This window comes from Heterodontus francisci, chromosome 4 (assembly GCF_036365525.1).
Source record: "Heterodontus francisci isolate sHetFra1 chromosome 4, sHetFra1.hap1, whole genome shotgun sequence".
NCBI classification, from domain to species: Eukaryota; Metazoa; Chordata; class Chondrichthyes; order Heterodontiformes; family Heterodontidae; genus Heterodontus; species Heterodontus francisci.
In genome coordinates this window covers 189,797,217-189,820,011 of record NC_090374.1, presented here as the reverse complement: position 1 = coordinate 189,820,011, position 22,795 = coordinate 189,797,217, and positions in this window count along the sequence as shown.

The window sequence follows — 22,795 nt, the reverse complement described above, 5'->3', positions numbered from 1 at the left end:
AGTGAGAGTGGAGAGAGTCAGTGAGAGTGGAGAGTCAGTGAGAGTGGAGAGAGAGTCAGATAGAGTTTGGAGAGAGTCAGTGAGAGTGGAGTGAAAGTCAGTGTAAGTGGAGAGAGAGTCAGTGTGAGTGGAGAGAGAGTCAGTGTGAGTGGAGAGAGTCAGTGAGAGTGGAGAGAGTCAGTGAGAGTGGAGAGAGAGTCAGGGAGAACAGATAGAAAGTCAGTGAGGGTGGAGAGAGAGTCAGTGAGAGTGGAGAGAAAGTCAGTGAGAGTGGAGAGAAAGTCAGTGTGAGTGCAGAGAGACTCAGTGAGAGTGGAGAGAGAGTCTGTGAGAGTGGAGGGAGAGTCAGTGAGAGTGGAGAGAGTCAGTGAGAGTGGAGAGAGTCTGAGAGTGGAGAGAGTCAGTGAGAGTGGAGAGAGAGTCAGTGAGAGTGGAGAGAGTCAGTGAGAGTGGAGAGTCAGTGAGAGTGGAGAGAGGGTCACTGAGAGTGGAGAGAGAGTCAGTGAGAGTGGAGAGAAAGTCAGTGAGAGTGGAGAGAGAGTCAATGAGAGTGGAGAGAAAGTCAGTGAGAGTGGAGAGAGAGTCAGTGAGAGTGGAGAGAGAGTCAGTGAGAGCATAGAGAGTCAATGAGAGTGGAGAGAGTCAGTGAGAGTGGAGAGAGTCAGTGAGAGTGGAGAGAGAGTCAGGGAGAACAGAAAGAAAGTCAGTGAGGGTGGAAAGAGAGTCAGTGAGAGTGGAGAGAAAGTCAGTGAGAGTGGAGAGAAAGTCAGTGTAAGTGGAGAGAGAGTCAGTGTGAGTGGAGAGAGTCAGTGTGAGTGGAGAGCGAGTCAGTGAGAGTGGAGAGAGTCAGTGAGAGTGGAGAGAATCTGAGAGTGGAGAGAGTCAGTGAGATTGGAGAGAGTTAGTGAGAGTGGAGAGAGTTAGTGAGAGTGGAGAGAGAGTCACTGAGAGTGCAGAGAGTCAGTGAGAGTGGAGAGTCAGTGAGAGTGGAGAGAGTCAGTGAGAGTGCAGAGAGTCTGAGAGTGGAGAGAGTCAGTGAGAGTGGAGAGAGAGTCAGTGTGTGTGGAGAGAGTCAGTGAGAGTGGAGTGAGAGTCAGTGTGAGTGGAGAGACAGTCAGTGAGAGTGGAAAGAAAGTCAGTGAGAGTGGAGAGAGACAGTGAGAGTGGAGAGAGAGTCAGTGAGAGTGGAGAGAGTCAGTGAGAGTGGAGAGAAAGTCAGTGAGAGTGGAGAGAGAGTCAGTGAGAGTGGAGAGAGTCAGAGAGAGTGGAGAGAGAGTCAATGAGAGTGGAGAGAAAGTCAGTGAGAGTGGAGAGAGTCAGTGAGAGTGGAGAGGAAGTCAGTGAGAGTGGAGAGAAAGTCAGTAAGAGTGGAGAGAGAGTCAGTGAGAGTGGAGAGAGAGTCAGTGAGAGTGGAGAGAGAGTCAGTGAGAGCGGAGAGAAAGTCAGTGAGAGTGGAGAGAGAGTCAATTAGAGTGGAGAGAAAGTCAGTGAGAGTGGAGAGAGAGTCAGTGAGAGTGGAGAGAGAGTCAGTGAGAGCATAGAGAGTCAATGAGAGTGGAGAGAGTCAGTGAGAGTGGAGAGAGTCAGTGAGAGTGGAGAGAGAGTCAGGGAGAACAGAAAGAAAGTCAGTGAGGGTGGAAAGAGAGTCATTGAGAGTGGAGAGAAAGTCAGTGAGAGTGGAGAGAGTCAGTGAGAGTGGAGAGTCAGTGAGAGTGGAGAGAGAGTCAGGTAGAGTTTGGAGAGAGTCAGTGAGAGTGGAGAGAAAGTCAGTGTAAGTGGAGAGAGAGTCAGAGTGAGTGGAGAGAGAGTCACTGTGAGTGGAGAGAGTCAGTGAGAGTGGAGAGAGAGTCAGGGAGAACAGAAAGAAAGTCAGTGAGGGTGGAGAGAGAGTCAGTGAGAGTGGAGAGAAAGTCAGTGAGAGTGGAGAGAAAGTCAGTGTGAGTGGAGAGAGAGTCAGTGTGAGTGGAGAGAGAGTCAGTGAGAGTGGAGAGAGTCAGTGAGAGAGGAGTCAGTGAGAGTGGAGAGAGTCAGTGAGAGTGGAGAGAGAGTCAGTGAGAGTGGAGAGAGAGTCAGTGAGAGTGGAGAGAGTCGGTGAGAGTGGAGAGTCAGTGAGAGTGGAGAGAGAGTCTGTGAGAGTTTGGGGAGAGTCAGTGAGAGTGGAGAGAAAGTCAGTGAGAGTGGAGAGAGAGTCAGTGTGAGTGGAGAGAGAGTCAGCGTGAGTGGAGAGAGTCAGTGAGAGTGGAGAGAGCCAGTGACAGTGGAGAGTCAGTGAGAGTGGAGAGAATCAGTGAGAGCAGAGAGAGTCAGTGAGAGTGGAGAGAAAGTCAGTGTGAGTGGAGAGTCAGTGAGAGTGGAGAGAGTCAGTGAGAGTGGAGAGAGTCTGAGAGTGGAGAGAGTCAGTGAGAGTGGAGAGAGAGTCAGTGAGAGTGGAGAGAGTCAGTGAGAGTGGAGAGTCAGTGAGAGTGGAGAGAGAGTCACTGAGAGTGCAGAGAGAGTCAGTGAGAGTGGAGAGAGAGTCAGTGAGTGTGGAGAGAGATTCAATGAGAGTGGAGAGAGTCAGTGAGAGTGGAGAGAGTCAGTGAGAGTGGAGAGAGTCAATGAGAGTGGAAAAAAAGTCAGTGGGAGTGGAGAGAGGCAGTGAGAGTGGAGAGAGAGTCAGTGTGAGTGGAGAGAGACAGTGAGGGTGGAGGGAGAGTCAGTGAGAGTGGAGAGAGTCAGTGAGAGAGGAGTCAGTGAGAGTGGAGAGAGATTCAGTGTGAGTGGAGAGAGTCAGTGAGAGTGGAAAGAGTTAGTGAGAGTGGAGAGAGTCAGTGTGAGTGGAGAGAGTCAGTGAGAGTGGAGAGAGAGTCAGTGTGAGTGGAGAGAGAGTCAGTGAGAGTGGAAAGAAAGTCAGTGAGAGTGGAGTCAGTGAGAGTGGAGAGAGTCAGTGAGAGTGGAGAGAAAGTCAGTGAGAGTGGAGTGAGAGTCAGTGAGAGTGGAGAGAGAGTCAGTTAGAGTGGACAGAGAGTCAGTGAGAGCGGAGAGAGAGTCAGTGAGAGCGGAGAGGGAGTCAGTGAGAGCAGAGAGAGTCAGTGAGAGCGGAGAGAGTCAGTGAGAGTGGAGAGAGTCAGTGAGAGTGGAGAGAGAGTCAGTGAGAGTGGAGAGAGTCAGTGAGAGTGGAGAGTCAGTGAGAGTGGAGAGAGAGTCAGTGAGAGTGGAGAGAGTCAGTGAGAGTGGAGAGTCAGTGAGAGTGGAGAGAGAGTCTGTGAGAGTTTGGAGAGAGTCAGTGAGAGTGGAGAGAAAGTCAGTGTAAGTGGAGAGAGAGTCAGTGTGATTGGAGAGAGAGTCAGTGTGAGTGGAGAGAGTCAGTGAGAGTGGAGAGAGTCAGTGAGAGTGGAGAGAGTCTGAGAGTGGAGAGAGTCAGTGACAGTGGACAGTCAGTGAGAGTGGAGAGAATCAGTGAGAGCAGAGAGAGTCAGTGAGAGTGGAGAGAAAGTCAGTGTGTGGAGAGAGAGTCAGTGAGAGTGCAGAGAGTCAGTGAGAGTGGAGAGTCAGTGAGAGTGGAGGTAGTCAGTGAGAGTGGAGAGAATCTGAGAGTGGAGAGAGTCAGTGAGATTGGAGACAGTTAGTGAGATTGGAGAGAGTTAGTGAGAGTGGAGAGAGAGTCAGTGAGAGTGCAGAGAGTCAGTGAGAGTGGAGAGTCAGTGAGAGTGGAGAGAGTCAGTGAGAGTGCAGAGAGTCTGAGAGTGGAGAGAGTCAATGAGAGTGGAGAGAGAGTCACTGAGAGTGCAGAGAGACTCAGTGAGAGTGGAGAGAGAGTCTGTGAGAGTGGAGGGAGAGTCAGTGAGAGTGGAGAGAGTCTGAGAGTGGAGAGAGTCAGTGAGAGTGGAGAGAGAGTCAGTGAGAGTGGAGAGAGTCAGTGAGAGTGGAGAGTGAGTCACTGAGAGTGCAGAGAGAGTCAGTGAGAGTGGAGAGAGAGTCAGTGAGTGTGGAGAGAGATTCAATGAGAGTGGAGAGAGTCAGTGAGAGTGGAGAGAGTCAGTGAGAGTGGAGAGAGTCAATCAGAGTGGAAAAAAAGTCAGTGGGAGTGGAGAGAGGCAGTGAGAGTGGAGAGAGAGTCAGTGTGAGTGGAGAGAGTCAGTGAGAGTGGAGGGAGAGTCAGTGAGAGTGGAGAGAGTCAGTGAGAGAGGAGTCAGTGAGAGTGGAGAGAGAGTCAGTGTGAGTGGAGAGAGTCAGTGAGAGTGGAAAGAGTTAGTGAGAGTGGAGAGAGTCAGTGTGAGTGGAGAGAGTCAGTGAGAGTGGAGAGAGAGTCAGTGAGAGTGGAGAGAGAGTCAGTGAGAGTGGAGAGAGTCGGTGAGAGTTGAGAGTCAGTGAGAGTGGAGAGAGAGTCTGTGAGAGTTTGGGGAGAGTCAGTGAGAGTGGAGAGAAAGTCAGTGTAAGTGGAGAGAGAGTCAGTGTGAGTGGAGAGAGAGTCAGTGTGAGTGGAGAGAGTCAGTGAGAGTGGAGAGTCAGTGAGAGTGGAGAGAATCAGTGAGACCAGAGAGATTCAGTGAGAGTGGAGAGAAAGTCAGTGTGAGTGGAGAGTCAGTGAGAGTGGAGAGAGTCAGTGAGAGTGGAGAGAGTCTGAGAGTGGAGAGAGTCAGTGAGAGTGGAGAGAGAGTCAGTGAGAGTGGAGAGAGTCAGTGAGAGTGGAGAGTCAGTGCGAGTGGAGAGAGAGTCAGTGAGAGTGGAGAGAGAGTCAGTGAGAGTGGAGAGAGTCGGTGAGAGTGGAGAGTCAGTGAGAGTGGAGAGAGAGTCTGTGAGAGTTTGGGGAGAGTCAGTGAGAGTGGAGAGAAAGTCAGTGTAAGTGGAGAGAGAGTCAGTGTGAGTGGAGAGAGAGTCAGTGTGAGTGGAGAGAGTCAGTGAGAGTGGAGAGTCAGTGAGAGTGGAGAGAATCAGTGAGAGCAGAGAGAGTCAGTGAGAGTGGAGAGAAAGTCAGTGTGAGTGGAGAGTCAGTGAGAGTGGAGAGAGTCAGTGAGAGTGGAGAGAGTCTGAGAGTGGAGAGAGTCAGTGAGAGTGGAGAGAGAGTCAGTGAGAGTGGAGAGAGTCAGTGAGAGTGGAGAGTCAGTGATAGTGGAGAGAGAGTCACTGAGAGTGCAGAGAGAGTCAGTGAGAGTGGAGAGAGAGTCAGTGAGTGTGGAGAGAGATTCAATGAGAGTGGAGAGAGTCAGTGAGAGTGGAGAGAGTCAGTGAGAGTGGAGAGAGTCAATGAGAGTGGAAAAAAAGTCAGTGGGAGTGGAGAGAGGCAGTGAGAGTGGAGAGAGAGTCAGTGTGAGTGGAGAGAGTCAGTGAGAGTGGAGGGAGAGTCAGTGAGAGTGGAGAGAGTCAGTGAGAGAGGAGTCAGTGAGAGTGGAGAGAGAGTCAGTGTGAGTGGAGAGAGTCAGTGAGAGTGGAAAGAGTTAGTGAGAGTGGAGAGAGTCAGTGTGAGTGGAGAGATTCAGTGAGAGTGGAGAGAGAGTCAGTGTGAGTGGAGAGAGAGTCAGTGAGAGTGGAAAGAAAGTCAGTGAGAGTGGAGTGAGAGTCAGTGAGAGTGGAGAGAGTCAGTGAGAGTGGAGAGAAAGTCAGTGAGAGTGGAGTGAGAGTCAGTGAGAGTGGAGAGAGAGTCAGTTAGAGTGGACAGAGAGTCAGTGAGAGCGGAGGGAGAGTCAGTGAGAGCGGAGAGGGAGTCAGTGAGAGTGGAGAGAGTCAGTGAGAGTGGAGAGAGAGTCAGTGAGAGTGGAGAGAGTCAGTGAGAGTGGAGAGAGAGTCAGTGAGAGTGGAGAGAGTCAGTGAGAGTGGAGAGTCAGTGAGAGTGGAGAGAGAGTCAGTGAGAGTGGAGAGAGTCAGTGAGAGTGGAGAGTCAGTGAGAGTGGAGAGAGAGTCTGTGAGAGTTTGGAGAGAGTCAGTGAGAGTGGAGAGAATCAATGAGAGTGGAGAGAGTCTGACAGTGGAGAGAGTCAGTGACAGTGGAGAGTCAGTGAGAGTGGAGAGAATCAGTGAGAGCAGAGAGAGTCAGTGAGAGTGGAAAGAAAGTCAGTGTGAGTGGAGAGAGAGTCAGTGAGAGTGCAGAGAGTCAGTGAGAGTGGAGAGTCAGTGAGAGTGGAGAGAGTCAGTGAGAGTGGAGTGAATCTGAGAGTGGAGAGAGTCAGTGAGATTGGAGAGAGTTAGTGAGATTGGAGAGAGTTAGTGAGAGTGGAGAGAGAGTCAGTGAGAGTGCAGAGAGTCAGTGAGAGTGGAGAGTCAGTGAGAGTGGAGAGAGTCAGTGAGAGTGCAGAGAGTCTGAGAGTGGAGAGAGTCAGTGAGAGTGGAGAGAGAGTCACTGAGAGTGCAGAGAGAGTCAGTGAGAGTGGAGAGAGAGTCAGTGAGTGTGGAGAGAGATTCAATGAGAGTGGAGAGAGTCAGTGAGAGTGGAGAGAGTCAGTGAGAGTGGAGAGAGAGTCAGTGAGAGTGGAGAGAGTCAGTGAGAGTGGAGAGTCAGTGAGAGTGGAGAGAGAGTCTGTGAGAGTTTGGAGAGAGTCAGTGAGAGTGGAGAGAAAGTCAGTGTAAGTGGAGAGAGAGTCAGTGTGAGTGGAGAGAGAGTCAGTGTGAGTGGAGAGAGTCAGTGAGAGTGGAGAGAGTCAGTGAGAGTGGAGAGAGAGAGTGGAGAGAGAGTCAGTGAGAGTGGAGAGAGTCAGTAAGAGTGGAGAGTCAGTGAGAGTGGAGAGAGAGTCAGATAGAGTTTGGAGAGAGTCAGTGAGATTGGAGAGAAAGTCAGTGTAAGTGGAGAGAGAGTCAGTGTGAGTGGAGAGAGAGTCAGTGTGAGTGGAGAGAGTCAGTGAGAGTGGAGAGAGTCAGTGAGAGTGGAGAGAGAGTCAGGGAGAACAGAAAGAAAGTCAGTGAGGGTGGAGAGAGAGTCAGTGAGAGTGGAGAGAAAGTCAGTGAGAGTGGAGAGAAAGTCAGTGTGAGTGGAGAGAGAGTCAGTGTGAGTGGAGAGAGAGTCAGTGAGAGTGGAGAGAGTCAGTGAGAGAGGAGTCAGTGAGAGTGCCGAGAGTCAGTGAGAGTGGAGAGAGAGTCAGTGAGAGTGGAGAGAGAGTCAGTGAGAGTGGAGAGAGTCGGTGAGAGTGGAGAGTCAGTGAGAGTGGAGAGAGAGTCTGTGAGAGTTTGGGGAGAGTCAGTGAGAGTGGAGAGAAAGTCAGTGTAAGTGGAGAGAGAGTCAGTGTGAGTGGAGAGGGAGTCAGTGTGAGTGGAGAGACTCAGTGAGAGTGGAGAGAGCCAGTGACAGTGGAGAGTCAGTGAGAGTGGAGAGAATCAGTGAGAGCAGAGAGAGTCAGTGAGAGTGGAGAGAAAGTCAGTGTGAGTGGAGAGTCAGTGAGAGTGGAGAGAGTCAGTGAGAGTGGAGAGAGTCTGAGAGTGGAGAGAGTCAGTGAGAGTGGAGAGAGAGTCAGTGAGAGTGGAGAGAGTCAGTGAGAGTGGAGAGTCAGTGAGAGTGGAGAGAGAGTCACTGAGAGTGCAGAGAGAGTCAGTGTGAGTGGAGAGAGAGTCAGTGTGAGTGGAGAGAGTCAGTGAGAGTGGAGAGAGTCAGTGAGAGTGGAGAGAGAGTCAGGGAGAACAGAAAGAAAGTCAGTGAGGGTGGAGAGAGAGTCAGTGAGAGTGGAGAGAAAGTCAGTGAGAGTGGAGAGAAAGTCAGTGTGAGTGGAGAGAGAGTCAGTGTGAGTGGAGAGAGAGTCAATGAGAGTAGAGAGAGTCAGTGAGAGAGGAGTCAGTGAGAGTGGAGAGAGTCAGTGAGAGTGGAGAGAGAGTCAGTGAGAGTGGAGAGAGAGTCAGTGAGAGTGGAGAGAGTCGGTGAGAGTGGAGAGTCAGTGAGAGTGGAGAGAGAGTCTGTGAGAGTTTGGGGAGAGACAGTGAGAGTGGAAAGAAAGTCAGTGTAAGTGGAGAGAGAGTCAGTGTGAGTGGAGAGGGAGTCAGTGTGAGTGGAGAGAGTCAGTGAGAGTGGAGAGAGCCAGTGACAGTGGAGAGTCAGTGAGAGTGGAGAGAATCAGTGAGAGCAGAGAGAGTCAGTGAGAGTGGAGAGAAAGTCAGTGTGAGTGGAGAGTCAGTGAGAGTGGAGAGAGTCAGTGAGAGTGGAGAGAGTCTGAGAGTGGAGAGAGTCAGTGAGAGTGGAGAGAGAGTCAGTGAGAGTGGAGAGAGTCAGTGTGAGTGGAGAGTCAGTGAGAGTGGAGAGAGAGTCACTGAGAGTGCAGAGAGAGTCAGTGAGAGTGGAGAGAGAGTCAGTGAGTGTGGAGAGAGATTCAATGAGAGTGGAGAGAGTCAGTGAGAGTGGAGAGAGTCAGTGAGAGTGGAGAGAGTCAATGAGAGTGGAAAAAAAGTCAGTGGGAGTGGAGAGAGGCAGTGAGAGTGGAGAGAGAGTCAGTATGAGTGGAGAGAGTCAGTGAGAGTGGAGGGAGAGTCAGTGAGAGTGGAGAGAGTCAGTGAGAGAGGGGTCAGTGAGAGTGGAGAGAGAGTCAGTGTGAGTGGAGAGAGTCAGTGAGAGTGGAAAGAGTTAGTGAGAGTGGAGAGAGTCAGTGTGAGTGGAGAGAGTCAGTGAGAGTGGAGAGAGAGTCAGTGTGAGTGGAGAGAGAGTCAGTGAGAGTGGAAAGAAAGTCAGTGAGAGTGGAGTCAGTGAGAGTGGAGTGAAAGTCAGTGAGAGTGGAGTGAGAGTCAGTGAGAGTGGAGAGAGAGTCAGTTAGAGTGGACAGAGAGTCAGTGAGAGCGGAGAGAGAGTCAGTGAGAGCGGAGAGGGAGTCAGTGAGAGCAGAGAGAGTCAGTGAGAGCGGAGAGAGTCAGTGAGAGTGGAGAGAGAGTCAGTGAGAGTGGAGAGAGTCAGTGAGAGTGGAGAGTCAGTGAGAGTGGAGAGAGAGTCTGTGAGAGTTTGGAGAGAGTCAGTGAGAGTGGAGAGAGTCAGTGAGAGTGGAGAGAGTCTGAGAGTGGAGAGAGTCAGTGACAGTGGAGAGTCAGTGAGAGTGGAGAGAATCAGTGAGAGCAGAGAGAGTCAGTGAGAGTGGAGAGAAAGTCAGTGTGAGTGGAGAGAGTCAGTGAGAGTGGAGAGAGTCTGAGAGTGGAGAGAGTCAGTGAGAGTGGAGAGAGAGTCAGTGAGAGTGGAGAGATTCAGTGAGAGTGGAGAGTCAGTGAGAGTGGAGAGAGAGTCACTGAGAGTGCAGAGAGAGTCAGTGAGAGTGGAGAGAGAGTCAGTGAGTGTGGAGAGAGATTCAATGAGAGTGGAGAGAGTCAGTGAGAGTGGAGAGAGTCAGTGAGAGTGGAGAGAGAGTCAGTGTGAGTGGAGAGAGTCAGTGAGAGTGGAGGGAGAGTCAGTGAGAGTGGAGAGAGTCAGTGAGAGAGGAGTCAGTGAGAGTGGAGAGAGAGTCAGTGTGAGTGGAGAGAGTCAGTGAGAGTGGAAAGAGTTAGTGAGAGTGGAGAGAGTCAGTGTGAGTGGAGAGAGTCAGTGAGAGTGGAGAGAGAGTCAGTGTGAGTGGAGAGAGAGTCAGTGAGAGTGGAAAGAATGTCAGTGAGAGTGGAGTGAGAGTCAGTGAGAGTGGAGAGAGTCAGTGAGAGTGGAGAGAAAGTTAGTGAGAGTGGAGTGAGAGTCAGTGAGAGTGGAGAGAGAGTCAGTTAGAGTGGACAGAGAGTCAGTGAGAGCGGAGGGAGAGTCAGTGAGAGCGGAGAGGGAGTCAGTGAGAGCAGAGAGAGTCAGTGAGAGCGGAGAGAGTCAGTGAGAGTGGAGAGAGTCAGTGAGAGTGGAGAGAGAGTCAGTGAGAGTGGAGAGAGTCAGTGAGAGTGGAGAGTCAGTGAGAGTGGAGAGAGAGTCAGTGATAGTGGAGAGAGTCAGTGAGAGTGGAGAGTCAGTGAGAGTGGAGAGAGAGTCTGTGAGAGTTTGGCGAGAGTCAGTGAGAGTGGAGAGAGTCAGTGAGAGTGGAGAGAGTCTGAGAGTGGAGAGAGTCAGTGACAGTGGAGAGTCAGTGAGAGTGGAGAGAATCAGTGAGAGCAGAGAGAGTCAGTGAGAGTGGAGAGAAAGTCAGTGTGAGTGGAGAGAGAGTCAGTGAGAGTGCAGAGTGTCAGTGAGAGTGGAGAGTCAGTGAGAGTGGAGAGAGTCAGTGAGAGTGGAGAGAATCTGAGAGTGGAGAGAGTCAGTGAGATTGGAGAGAGTTAGTGAGATTGGAGAGAGTTAGTGAGAGTGGAGAGAGAGTCAGTGAGAGTGGAGAGTCAGTGAGAGTGGAGAGAGTCAGTGAGAGTGCAGAGAGTCTGAGAGTGGAGAGAGTCAGTGAGAGTGGAGAGAGAGTCACTGAGAGTGCAGAGAGAGTCAGTGAGAGTGGAGAGAGAGTCAGTGAGTGTGGAGAGAGATTCAATGAGAGTGGAGAGAGTCAGTGAGAGTGGAGAGAGTCAGTGAGAGTGGAGAGAGAGTCAGTGAGAGTGGAGAGAGTCAGTGAGAGTGGAGAGTCAGTGAGAGTGGAGAGAGAGTCTGTGAGAGTTTGGAGAGAGTCAGTGAGAGTGGAGAGAAAGTCAGTGTAAGTGGAGAGAGAGTCAGTGTGAGTGGATAGAGAGTCAGTGTGAGTGGAGAGAGTCAGTGAGAGTGGAGAGAGTCAGTGAGAGTGGAGAGAGAGAGTGGAGAGAGAGTCAGTGAGAGTGGAGAGAGTCAGTAAGAGTGGAGAGTCAGTGAGAGTGGAGAGAGAGTCAGATAGAGTTTGGAGAGAGTCAGTGAGATTGGAGAGAAAGTCAGTGTAAGTGGAGAGAGAGTCAGTGTGAGTGGAGAGAGAGTCAGTGTGAGTGGAGAGAGTCAGTGAGAGTGGAGAGAGTCAGTGAGAGTGGAGAGAGAGTCAGGGAGAACAGAAAGAAAGTCAGTGAGGGTGGAGAGAGAGTCAGTGAGAGTGGAGAGAAAGTCAGTGAGAGTGGAGAGAAAGTCAGTGTGAGTGGAGAGTCAGTGTAAGTGGAGAGAGAGTCAGTGAGAGTGGAGAGAGTCAGTGAGAGAGGAGTCAGTGAGAGTGGAGAGAGTCAGTGAGAGTGGAGAGAGAGTCAGTGAGAGTGGAGAGAGAGTCAGTGAGAGTGGAGAGAGTCGGTGAGAGTGGAGAGTCAGTGAGAGTCGAGAGAGAGTCTGTGAGAGTTTGGGGAGAGTCAGTGAGAGCGGAGAGAGTCAGTGTAAGTGGAGAGAGAGTCAGTGAGAGTGGAGAGGGAGTCAGTGAGAGTGGAGAGAGTCAGTGAGAGTGGAGAGTCAGTGTGAGTGGAGAGTCAGTGAGAGTGGAGAGAGTCAGTGAGAGTGGAGAGAGTCTGAGAGTGGAGAGAGTCAGTGAGAGTGGAGAGAGAGTCAGTGAGAGTGGAGAGAGTCAGTGAGAGTGGAGAGTCAGTGAGAGTGGAGAGAGAGTCACTGAGAGTGCAGAGAGAGTCAGTGTGAGTGGAGAGAGAGTCAGTGTGAGTGGAGAGAGTCAGTGAGAGTGGAGAGAGTCAGTGAGAGTGGAGAGAGAGTCAGGGAGAACAGAAAGAAAGTCAGTGAGGGTGGAGAGAGAGTCAGTGAGAGTGGAGAGAAAGTCAGTGAGAGTGGAGAGAAAGTCAGTGTGAGTGGAGAGAGAGTCAGTGTGAGTGGAGAGAGACTCAGTGAGAGTGGAGAGAGTCAGTGAGAGAGGAGTCAGTGAGAGTGGAGAGAGAGTCAGTGAGAGTGGAGAGAGAGTCAGTGAGAGTGGAGAGAGTCGGTGAGAGTGGAGAGTCAGTGAGAGTGGAGAGAGAGTCTGTGAGAGTTTGGGGAGAGTCAGTGTGAGTGGAGAGAGACTCAGTGAGAGTGGAGAGAGTCAGTGAGAGAGGAGTCAGTGAGAGTGGAGAGAGTCAGTGAGAGTGGAGAGAGAGTCAGTGAGAGTGGAGAGAGAGTCAGTGAGAGTGGAGAGAGTCGGTGAGAGTGGAGAGTCAGTGAGAGTGGAGAGAGAGTCTGTGAGAGTTTGGGGAGAGACAGTGAGAGTGGAGAGAAAGTCAGTGTAAGTGGAGAGAGAGTCAGTGTGAGTGGAGAGGGAGTCAGTGTGAGTGGAGAGAGTCAGTGAGAGTGGAGAGAGCCAGTGACAGTGGAGAGTCAGTGAGAGTGGAGAGAATCAGTGAGAGCAGAGAGAGTCAGTGAGAGTGGAGAGAAAGTCAGTGTGAGTGGAGAGTCAGTGAGAGTGGAGAGAGTCAGTGAGAGTGGAGAGAGTCTGAGAGTGGAGAGAGTCAGTGAGAGTGGAGAGAGAGTCAGTGAGAGTGGAGAGAGTCAGTGAGAGTGGAGAGTCAGTGAGAGTGGAGAGAGAGTCACTGAGAGTGCAGAGAGAGTCAGTGAGAGTGGAGAGAGAGTCAGTGAGTGTGGAGAGAGATTCAATGAGAGTGGAGAGAGTCAGTGAGAGTGGAGAGAGTCAGTGAGAGTGGAGAGAGTCAATGAGAGTGGAAAAAAAGTCAGTGGGAGTGGAGAGAGGCAGTGAGAGTGGAGAGAGAGTCAGTATGAGTGGAGAGAGTCAGTGAGAGTGGAGGGAGAGTCAGTGAGAGTGGAGAGAGTCAGTGAGAGTGGAAAGAGTTAGTGAGAGTGGAGAGAGTCAGTGTGAGTGGAGAGAGTCAGTGAGAGTGGAGAGAGAGTCAGTGTGAGTGGAGAGAGAGTCAGTGAGAGTGGAAAGAAAGTCAGTGAGAGTGGAGTCAGTGAGAGTGGAGTGAAAGTCAGTGAGAGTGGAGTGAGAGTCAGTGAGAGTGGAGAGAGAGTCAGTTAGAGTGGACAGAGAGTCAGTGAGAGCGGAGAGAGAGTCAGTGAGAGCGGAGAGGGAGTCAGTGAGAGCAGAGAGAGTCAGTGAGAGCGGAGAGAGTCAGTGAGAGTGGAGAGAGTCAGTGAGAGTGGAGAGAGAGTCAGTGAGAGTGGAGAGAGTCAGTGAGAGTGGAGAGTCAGTGAGAGTGGAGAGAGAGTCAGTGAGAGTGGAGAGAGTCAGTGAGAGTGGAGAGTCAGTGAGAGTGGAGAGAGAGTCTCTGAGAGTTTGGAGAGAGTCAGTGAGAGTGGAGAGAGTCAGTGGGAGTGGAGAGAGTCTGAGAGTGGAGAGAGTCAGTGACAGTGGAGAGTCAGTGAGAGTGGAGAGAATCAGTGAGAGCAGAGAGAGTCAGTGAGAGTGGAGAGAAAGTCAGTGTGAGTGGAGAGAGAGTCAGTGAGAGTGCAGAGAGTCAGTGAGAGTGGAGAGTCAGTGAGAGTGGAGAGAGTAAGTGAGAGTGGACAGAATCTGAGAGTGGAGAGAGTCAGTGAGATTGGAGAGATTTAGTGAGATTGGAGAGAGTTAGTGAGAGTGGAGAGAGAGTCAGTGAGAGTGCAGAGAGTCAGTGAGAGTGGAGAGTCAGTGAGAGTGGAGAGAGTCAGTGAGAGTGCAGAGAGTCTGAGAGTGGAGAGAGTCAGTGAGAGTGGAGAGAGAGTCACTGAGAATGCAGAGAGACTCAGTGAGAGTGGAGAGAGAGTCTGTGAGAGTGGAGGGAGAGTCAGTGAGAGTGGAGAGAGTCAGTGAGAGTGGAGAGAGTCTGAGAGTGGAGAGAGTCAGTGAGAGTGGAGAGAGAGTCAGTGAGAGTGGAGAGAGTCAGTGAGAGTGGAGAGTCAGTGAGAGTGGAGAGAGAGTCACTGAGAGTGCAGAGAGAGTCAGTGAGAGTGGAGAGAGAGTCAGTGAGTGTGGAGAGAGATTCAATGAGAGTGGAGAGAGTCAGTGAGAGTGGAGAGAGTCAGTGAGAGAGGAGTCAGTGAGAGTGGAGAGAGAGTCAGTGTGAGTGGAGAGAGTCAGTGAGAGTGGAAAGAGTTAGTGAGAGTGGAGAGAGTCAGTGTGAGTGGAGAGAGTCAGTGAGAGTGGAGAGAGAGTCAGTGTGAGTGGAGAGAGAGTTAGTGAGAGTGGAAAGAAAGTCAGTGAGAGTGGAGTCAGTGAGAGTGGAGAGAGTCAGTGAGAGTGGAGAGAAAGTCAGTGAGAGTGGAGAGAGAGTCAGTGAGAGTGGAGAGAGAGTCAGTTAGAGTGGACAGAGAGTCAGTGAGAGCGGAGAGAGAGTCAGTGAGAGCGGAGAGGGAGTCAGTGAGAGCAGAGAGAGTCAGTGAGAGTGGAGAGAGTCAGTGAGAGTGGAGAGAGAGTCAGTGAGAGCGGAGAGGGAGTCAGTGAGAGTGGAGAGAAAGTCAGTGTGAGTGGAGAGAGAGTCAGTGTGAGTGGAGAGAGACTCAGTGAGAGTGGAGAGAGTCAGTGAGAGAGGAGTCAGTGAGAGTGGAGAGAGTCAGTGAGAGTGGAGAGAGAGTCAGTGAGAGTGGAGAGAGAGTCAGTGAGAGTGGAGAGAGACGGTGAGAGTGGAGAGTCAGTGAGAGTGGAGAGAGAGTCTGTGAGAGTTTGGGGAGAGACAGTGAGAGTGGAGAGAAAGTCAGTGTAAGTGGAGAGAGAGTCAGTGTGAGTGGAGAGGGAGTCAGTGTGAGTGGAGAGAGTCAGTGAGAGTGGAGAGAGCCAGTGACAGTGGAGAGTCAGTGAGAGTGGAGAGAATCAGTGAGAGCAGAGAGAGTCAGTGAGAGTGGAGAGAAAGTCAGTGTGAGTGGAGAGTCAGTGAGAGTGGAGAGAGTCAGTGAGAGTGGAGAGAGTCTGAGAGTGGAGAGAGTCAGTGAGAGTGGAGAGAGAGTCAGTGAGAGTGGAGAGAGTCAGTGAGAGTGGAGAGTCAGTGAGAGTGGAGAGAGAGTCACTGAGAGTGCAGAGAGAGTCAGTGAGAGTGGAGAGAGAGTCAGTGAGTGTGGAGAGAGATTCAGTGAGAGTGGAGAGAGTCAGTGAGAGTGGAGAGAGTCAGTGAGAGTGGAGAGAGTCAATGAGAGTGGAAAAAAAGTCAGTGGGAGTGGAGAGAGGCAGTGAGAGTGGAGAGAGAGTCAGTATGAGTGGAGAGAGTCAGTGAGAGTGGAGGGAGAGTCAGTGAGAGTGGAGAGAGTCAGTGAGAGAGGAGTCAGTGAGAGTGGAGAGAGAGTCAGTGTGAGTGGAGAGAGTCAGTGAGAGTGGAAAGAGTTAGTGAGAATGGAGAGAGTCAGTGTGAGTGGAGAGAGTCAGTGAGAGTGGAGAGAGAGTCAGTGTGAGTGGAGAGAGAGTCAGTGAGAGTGGAAAGAAAGTCAGTGAGAGTGGAGTCAGTGAGAGTGGAGTGAGAGTCAGTGAGAGTGGAGAGAGAGTCAGTTAGAGTGGACAGAGAGTCAGTGAGAGCGGAGAGAGAGTCAGTGAGAGCGGAGAGGGAGTCAGTGAGAGCAGAGAGAGTCAGTGAGAGCGGAGAGAGTCAGTGAGAGTGGAGAGAGTCAGTGAGAGTGGAGAGAGAGTCAGTGAGAGTGGAGAGAGTCAGTGAGAGTGGAGAGTCAGTGAGAGTGGAGAGAGAGTCAGTGAGAGTGGAGAGAGTCAGTGAGAGTGGAGAGTCAGTGAGAGTGGAGAGAGAGTCTGTGAGAGTTTGGAGAGAGTCAGTGAGAGTGGAGAGAGTCAGTGGGAGTGGAGAGAGTCTGAGAGTGGAGAGAGTCAGTGAGAGTGGAGAGAGAGTCAGTTAGAGTGGACAGAGAGTCAGTGAGAGCGGAGAGAGAGTCAGTGAGAGCGGAGAGGGAGTCAGTGAGAGCAGAGAGAGTCAGTGAGAGTGGAGAGAGTCAGTGAGAGTGGAGAGAGAGTCAGTGAGAGCGGAGAGGGAGTCAGTGAGAGTGGAGAGAAAGTCAGTGTGAGTGGAGAGAGAGTCAGTGTGAGTGGAGAGAGACTCAGTGAGAGTGGAGAGAGTCAGTGAGAGAGGAGTCAGTGAGAGTGGAGAGAGTCAGTGAGAGTGGAGAGAGAGTCAGTGAGAGTGGAGAGAGAGTCAGTGAGAGTGGAGAGAGACGGTGAGAGTGGAGAGTCAGTGAGAGTGGAGAGAGAGTCTGTGAGAGTTTGGGGAGAGACAGTGAGAGTGGAGAGAAAGTCAGTGTAAGTGGAGAGAGAGTCAGTGTGAGTGGAGAGGGAGTCAGTGTGAGTGGAGAGAGTCAGTGAGAGTGGAGAGAGCCAGTGACAGTGGAGAGTCAGTGAGAGTGGAGAGAATCAGTGAGAGCAGAGAGAGTCAGTGAGAGTGGAGAGAAAGTCAGTGTGAGTGGAGAGTCAGTGAGAGTGGAGAGAGTCAGTGAGAGTGGAGAGAGTCTGAGAGTGGAGAGAGTCAGTGAGAGTGGAGAGAGAGTCAGTGAGAGTGGAGAGAGTCAGTGAGAGTGGAGAGTCAGTGAGAGTGGAGAGAGAGTCACTGAGAGTGCAGAGAGAGTCAGTGAGAGTGGAGAGAGAGTCAGTGAGTGTGGAGAGAGATTCAGTGAGAGTGGAGAGAGTCAGTGAGAGTGGAGAGAGTCAGTGAGAGTGGAGAGAGTCAATGAGAGTGGAAAAAAAGTCAGTGGGAGTGGAGAGAGGCAGTGAGAGTGGAGAGAGAGTCAGTATGAGTGGAGAGAGTCAGTGAGAGTGGAGGGAGAGTCAGTGAGAGTGGAGAGAGTCAGTGAGAGAGGAGTCAGTGAGAGTGGAGAGAGAGTCAGTGTGAGTGGAGAGAGTCAGTGAGAGTGGAAAGAGTTAGTGAGAATGGAGAGAGTCAGTGTGAGTGGAGAGAGTCAGTGAGAGTGGAGAGAGAGTCAGTGTGAGTGGAGAGAGAGTCAGTGAGAGTGGAAAGAAAGTCAGTGAGAGTGGAGTCAGTGAGAGTGGAGTGAGAGTCAGTGAGAGTGGAGAGAGAGTCAGTTAGAGTGGACAGAGAGTCAGTGAGAGCGGAGAGAGAGTCAGTGAGAGCGGAGAGGGAGTCAGTGAGAGCAGAGAGAGTCAGTGAGAGCGGAGAGAGTCAGTGAGAGTGGAGAGAGTCAGTGAGAGTGGAGAGAGAGTCAGTGAGAGTGGAGAGAGTCAGTGAGAGTGGAGAGTCAGTGAGAGTGGAGAGAGAGTCAGTGAGAGTGGAGAGAGTCAGTGAGAGTGGAGAGTCAGTGAGAGTGGAGAGAGAGTCTGTGAGAGTTTGGAGAGAGTCAGTGAGAGTGGAGAGAGTCAGTGGGAGTGGAGAGAGTCTGAGAGTGGAGAGAGTCAGTGACAGTGGAGAGTCAGTGAGAGTGGAGAGAATCAGTGAGAGCAGAGAGAGTCAGTGAGAGTGGAGAGAAAGTCAGTGTGAGTGGAGAGAGAGTCAGTGAGAGTGCAGAGAGTCAGTGAGAGTGGAGAGTCAGTGAGAGTGGAGAGAGTCAGTGAGAGTGGAGAGAATCTGAGAGTGGAGAGAGTCAGTGAGATTGGAGAGAGTTAGTGAGATTGGAGAGAGTTAGTGAGAGTGGAGAGAGAGTCAGTGAGAGTGCAGAGAGTCAGTGAGAGTGGAGAGTCATTGAGAGTGGAGAGAGTCAGTGAGAGTGCAGAGAGTCTGAGAGTGGAGAGAGTCAGTGAGAGTGGAGAGAGAGTCACTGAGAGTGCAGAGAGACTCAGTGAGAGTGGAGAGAGAGTCTGTGAGAGTGGAGGGAGAGTCAGTGAGAGTGGAGAGAGTCAGTGAGAGTGGAGAGAGTCTGAGAGTGGAGAGAGTCAGTGAGAGTGGAGAGAGAGTCAGTGAGAGTGGAGAGAGTCAGTGAGAGTGGAGAGTCAGTGAGAGTGGAGAGAGAGTCACTGAGAGTGCAGAGAGAGTCAGTGAGAGTGGAGAGAGAGTCAGTGTGAGTGTGGAGAGAGATTCAATGAGAGTGGAGAGAGTCAGTGAGAGTGGAGAGAGTCAGTGAGAGAGGAGTCAGTGAGAGTGGAGAGAGAGTAAGTGTGAGTGGAGAGAGTCAGTGAGAGTGGAAAGAGTTAGTGAGAGTGGAGAGAGTCAGTGTGAGTGGAGAGAGTCAGTGAGAGTGGAGAGAGAGTCAGTGTGAGTGGAGAGAGAGTTAGTGAGAGTGGAAAGAAAGTCAGTGAGAGTGGAGTCAGTGAGAGTGGAGAGAGTCAGTGAGAGTGGAGAGAAAGTCAGTGAGAGTGGAGAGAGAGTCAGTGAGAGTGGAGAGAGAGTCAGTTAGAGTGGACAGAGAGTCAGTGAGAGCGGAGAGAGAGTCAGTGAGAGCGGAGAGGGAGTCAGTGAGAGCAGAGAGAGTCAGTGAGAGCGGAGAGAGTCAGTGAGAGTGGAGAGAGTCAGTGAGAGTGGAGAGAGAGTCAGTGAGAGTGGAGAGAGTCAGTGAGAGTGGAGAGAGAGTCAGTGAGAGTGGAGAGAGTCAGTGAGAGTGGAGAGTCAGTGAGAGTGGAGAGAGAGTCTGTGAGAGTTTGGAGAGAGTCAGTGAGAGTGGAGAGAGAGTCAGTGTAAGTGGAGAGAGAGTCAGTGAGAGTGGAGAGAGAGTCAGTGTGAGTGTGGAGAGAGATTCAATGAGAGTGGAGAGAGTCAGTGAGAGTGGAGAGAGTCAGTGAGAGAGGAGTCAGTGAGAGTGGAGAGAGAGTCAGTGTGAGTGGAGAGAGTCAGTGAGAGTGGAAAGAGTTAGTGAGAGTGGAGAGAGTCAGTGTGAGTGGAGAGAGTCAGTGAGAGTGGAGAGAGAGTCAGTGTGAGTGGAGAGAGAGTTAGTGAGAGTGGAAAGAAAGTCAGTGAGAGTGGAGTCAGTGAGAGTGGAGAGAGTCAGTGAGAGTGGAGAGAAAGTCAGTGAGAGTGGAGAGAGAGTCAGTGAGAGTGGAGAGAGAGTCAGTTAGAGTGGACAGAGAGTCAGTGAGAGCGGAGAGAGAGTCAGTGAGAGCGGAGAGGGAGTCAGTGAGAGCAGAGAGAGTCAGTGAGAGCGGAGAGAGTCAGTGAGAGTGGAGAGAGTCAGTGAGAGTGGAGAGAGAGTCAGTGAGAGTGGAGAGAGTCAGTGAGAGTGGAGAGAGAGTCAGTGAGAGTGGAGAGAGTCAGTGAGAGTGGAGAGTCAGTGAGAGTGGAGAGAGAGTCTGTGAGAGTTTGGAGAGAGTCAGTGAGAGTGGAGAGAGAGTCAGTGTAAGTGGAGAGAGAGTCAGTGTGAGTGGAGAGAGAGTCAGTGTGAGTGGAGAGAGTCAGTGAGAGTGGAGAGAGTCAGTGAGAGTGGAGAGAGAGAGTGGAGAGAGAGTCAGTGAGAGTGGAGAGAGTCAGTAAGAGTGGAGAGAGTCAGTGAGAGTGGAGAGAGAGTCAGATAGAGTTTGGAGAGAGTCAGTGAGATTGGAGAGAAAGTCAGTGTAAGTGGAGAGAGAGTCAGTGTGAGTGGAGAGAGAGTCAGTGTGAGTGGAGAGAGTCAGTGAGAGAGGAGTCAGTGAGAGTGGAGAGAGAGTCAGTGAGAGTGGAGAGAGAGTCAGTGAGAGTGGAGAGAGAGTCAGTGAGAGTGGAGAGAGTCGGTGAGAGTGGAGAATCAGTGAGAGTGGAGAGAGAGTCTGTGAGAGTTTGGGGAGAGTCAGTGAGAGTGGAGAGAAAGTCAGTGTAAGTGGAGAGAGAGTCAGTGTGAGTGGAGAGCGAGTCAGTGTGAGTGGAGAGAGTCAGTGAGAGTGGAGAGAGCCAGTGACAGTGGAGAGTCAGTGAGAGTGGAGAGAATCAGTGAGAGCAGAGAGAGTCAGTGAGAGTGGAGAGAAAGTCAGTGTGAGTGGAGAGTCAGTGAGATTGGAGAGAGTCAGTGAGAGTGGAGAGAGTCTGAGAGTGGAGAGAGTCAGTGAGAGTGGAGAGAGAGTCAGTGAGAGTGGAGAGAGTCAGTGAGAGTGGAGAGTCAGTGAGAGTGGAGAGAGAGTCACTGAGAGTGCAGAGACAGTCAGTGAGAGTGGAGAGAGAGTCAGTGAGTGTGGAGAGAGATTCAATGAGAGTGGAGAGAGTCAGTGAGAGTGCAGAGAGTCAGTGAGAGTGGAGAGAGTCAATGAGAGTGGAAAAAAAGTCAGTGGGAGTGGAGAGAGGCAGTGAGAGTGGAGAGAGAGTCAGTATGAGTGGAGAGAGTCAGTGAGAGTGGAGGGAGAGTCAGTGAGAGTGGAGAGAGTCAGTGAGAGAGGAGTCAGTGAGAGTGGAGAGAGAGTCAGTGTGAGTGGAGAGAGTCAGTGAGAGTGGAAAGAGTTAGTGAGAGTGGAGAGAGTCAGTGTGAGTGGAGAGAGCCAGTGAGAGTGGAGAGAGAGTCAGTGTGAGTGGCGAGAGAGTCAGTGAGAGTGGAAAGAAAGTCAGTGAGAGTGGAGTCAGTGAGAGTGGAGAGAGTCAGTGAGAATGGAGTGAAAGTCAGTGAGAGTGGAGTGAGAGTCAGTGAGAGTGGAGAGAGAGTCAGTTAGAGTGGACAGAGAGTCAGTGAGAGCGGAGAGAGAGTCAGTGAGAGCGGAGAGGGAGTCAGTGAGAGCAGAGAGAGTCAGTGAGAGCGGAGAGAGTCAGTGAGAGTGGAGAGAGTCAGTGAGAGTGGAGAGAGAGTCAGTGAGAGTGGAGAGAGTCAGAGAGAGTGGAGAGTCAGTGAGAGTGGAGAGAGAGTCAGTGAGAGTGGAGAGAGTCAGTGAGAGTGGAGAGTCAGTGAGAGTGGAGAGAGAGTCTGTGAGAGTTTGGAGAGAGTCAGTGAGAGTGGAGAGAAAGTCAGTGTAAGTGGAGAGAGAGTCAGTGTGAGTGGAGAGAGAGTCAGTGTGAGTGGAGAGAGTCAGTCAGAGTGGAGAGAGTCAGTGAGAGTGGAGAGAGTCTGAGAGTGGAGAGAGTCAGTGACAGTGGAGAGTCAGTGAGAGTGGAGAGAATCAGTGAGAGCAGAGAGAGTCAGTGAGAGTGGAGAGAAAGTCAGTGTGAGTGGAGAGAGAGTCAGTGAGAGTGCAGAGAGTCAGTGAGAGTGGAGAGTCAGTGAGAGTGGAGAGAATCTGAGAGTGGAGAGAGTCAGTGAGATTGGAGAGAGTTAGTGAGATTGGAGAGAGTTAGTGAGAGTGGAGAGAGAGTCAGTGAGAGTGCAGAGAGTCAGTGAGAGTGGAGAGTCAGTGAGAGTGGAGAGAGTCTGAGAGTGGAGAGAGTCAGTGAGAGTGGAGAGAGAGTCACTGAGAGTGCAGAGAGACTCAGTGAGAGTGGAGAGAGAGTCTGTGAGAGTGGAGGGAGAGTCAGTGAGAGTGGAGAGAGTCAGTGAGAGTGGAGAGAGTCTGAGAGTGGAGAGAGTCAGTGAGAGTGGAGAGAGATTCAATGAGAGTGGAGAGAGTCAGTGAGAGTGGAGAGAGTCAGTGAGAGTGGAGAGAGTCAATGAGAGTGGAAAAAAAGTCAGTGGGAGTGGAGAGAGGCAGTGAGAGTGGAGGGAGAGTCAGTGAGAGTGGAGAGAGTCAGTGAGAGAGGAGTCAGTGAGAGTGGAGAGAGAGTCAGTGTGAGTGGAGAGAGTCAGTGAGAGTGGAAAGAGTTAGTGAGAGTGGAGAGAGTCAGTGTGAGTGGAGAGAGTCAGTGAGAGTGGAGAGAGAGTCAGTGTGAGTGGAGAGAGAGTTAGTGAGAGTGGAAAGAAAGTCAGTGAGAGTGGAGTCAGTGAGAGTGGAGAGAGTCAGTGAGAGTGGAGAGAAAGTCAGTGAGAGTGGAGAGAGCGTCAGTGAGAGTGGAGAGAGAGTCAGTTAGAGTGGACAGAGAGTCAGTGAGAGCGGAGAGAGAGTCAGTGAGAGCGGAGAGGGAGTCAGTGAGAGCAGAGAGAGTCAGTGAGAGCGGAGAGAGTCAGTGAGAGAGGAGAGAGTCAGTGAGTGTGGAGAGAGAGTCAGTGAGAGTGGAGAGAGTCAGTGAGAGTGGAGAGAGAGTCAGTGAGAGTGGAGAGAGTCAGTGAGAGTGGAGAGTCAGTGAGAGTGGAGAGAGAGTCTGTGAGAGTTTGGAGAGAGTCAGTGAGAGTGGAGAGAAAGTCAGTGTAAGTGGAGAGAGATTCAGTGTGAGTGGAGAGAGAGTCAGTGTGAGTGGAGAGAGTCAGTGAGAGTGGAGAGAGTCAGTGAGAGTGGAGAGAGTCTGAGAGTGGAGAGAGTCAGTGACAGTGGAGAGTCAGTGAGAGTGGAGAGAATCAGTGAGAGCAGAGAGAGTCAGTGAGAGTGGAGAGAAAGTCAGTGTGAGTGGAGAGAGAGTCAGTGAGAGTGGAGAGTCAGTGAGAGTGGAGAGAGTCAGTGAGAGTGGAGAGAATCTGAGAGTGGAGAGAGTCAGTGAGATTGGAGAGAGTTAGTGAGAGTGGAGAGAGTCAGTGAGAGTGGAGAGAGTCTGAGAGTGGAGAGAGTCAGTGACAGTGGAGAGTCAGTGAGAGTGGAGAGAATCAGTGAGAGCAGAGAGAGTCAGTGAGAGTGGAGAGAAAGTCAGTGTGAGTGGAGAGAGAGTCAGTGAGAGTGCAGAGAGTCAGTGACAGTGAAGAGTCACTGAGAGTGGAGAGAGTCAGTGAGAGTGGAGAGAATCTGAGAGTGGAGAGAGTCAGTGAGCTTGGAGAGAGTTAGTGAGAGTGGAGAGAGTTAGTGAGAGTGGAGAGTCAGTGAGAGTGCAGAGAGTCAGTGAGAGTGGAGAGTCAGTGAGAGTGGAGAGAGTCAGTGAGAGTGGAGAGAAAGTCAGTGTAAGTGGAGAGAGAGTCAGTGTGAGTGGAGAGAGAGTCAGTGTGAGTGGAGAGAGTCAGTCAGAGTGGAGAGAGTCAGTGAGAGTGGAGAGAGTCTGAGAGTGGAGAGAGTCAGTGACAGTGGAGAGTCAGTGAGAGTGGAGAGAATCAGTGAGAGCAGAGAGAGTCAGTGAGAGTGGAGAGAAAGTCAGTGTGAGTGGAGAGAGAGTCAGTGAGAGTGCAGAGAGTCAGTGAGAGTGGAGAGTCAGTGAGAGTGGAGAGAATCTGAGAGTGGAGAGAGTCAGTGAGATTGGAGAGAGTTAGTGAGATTGGAGAGAGTTAGTGAGAGTGGAGAGAGAGTCAGTGAGAGTGCAGAGAGTCAGTGAGAGTGGAGAGTCAGTGAGAGTGGAGAGAGTCAGTGAGAGTGCAGAG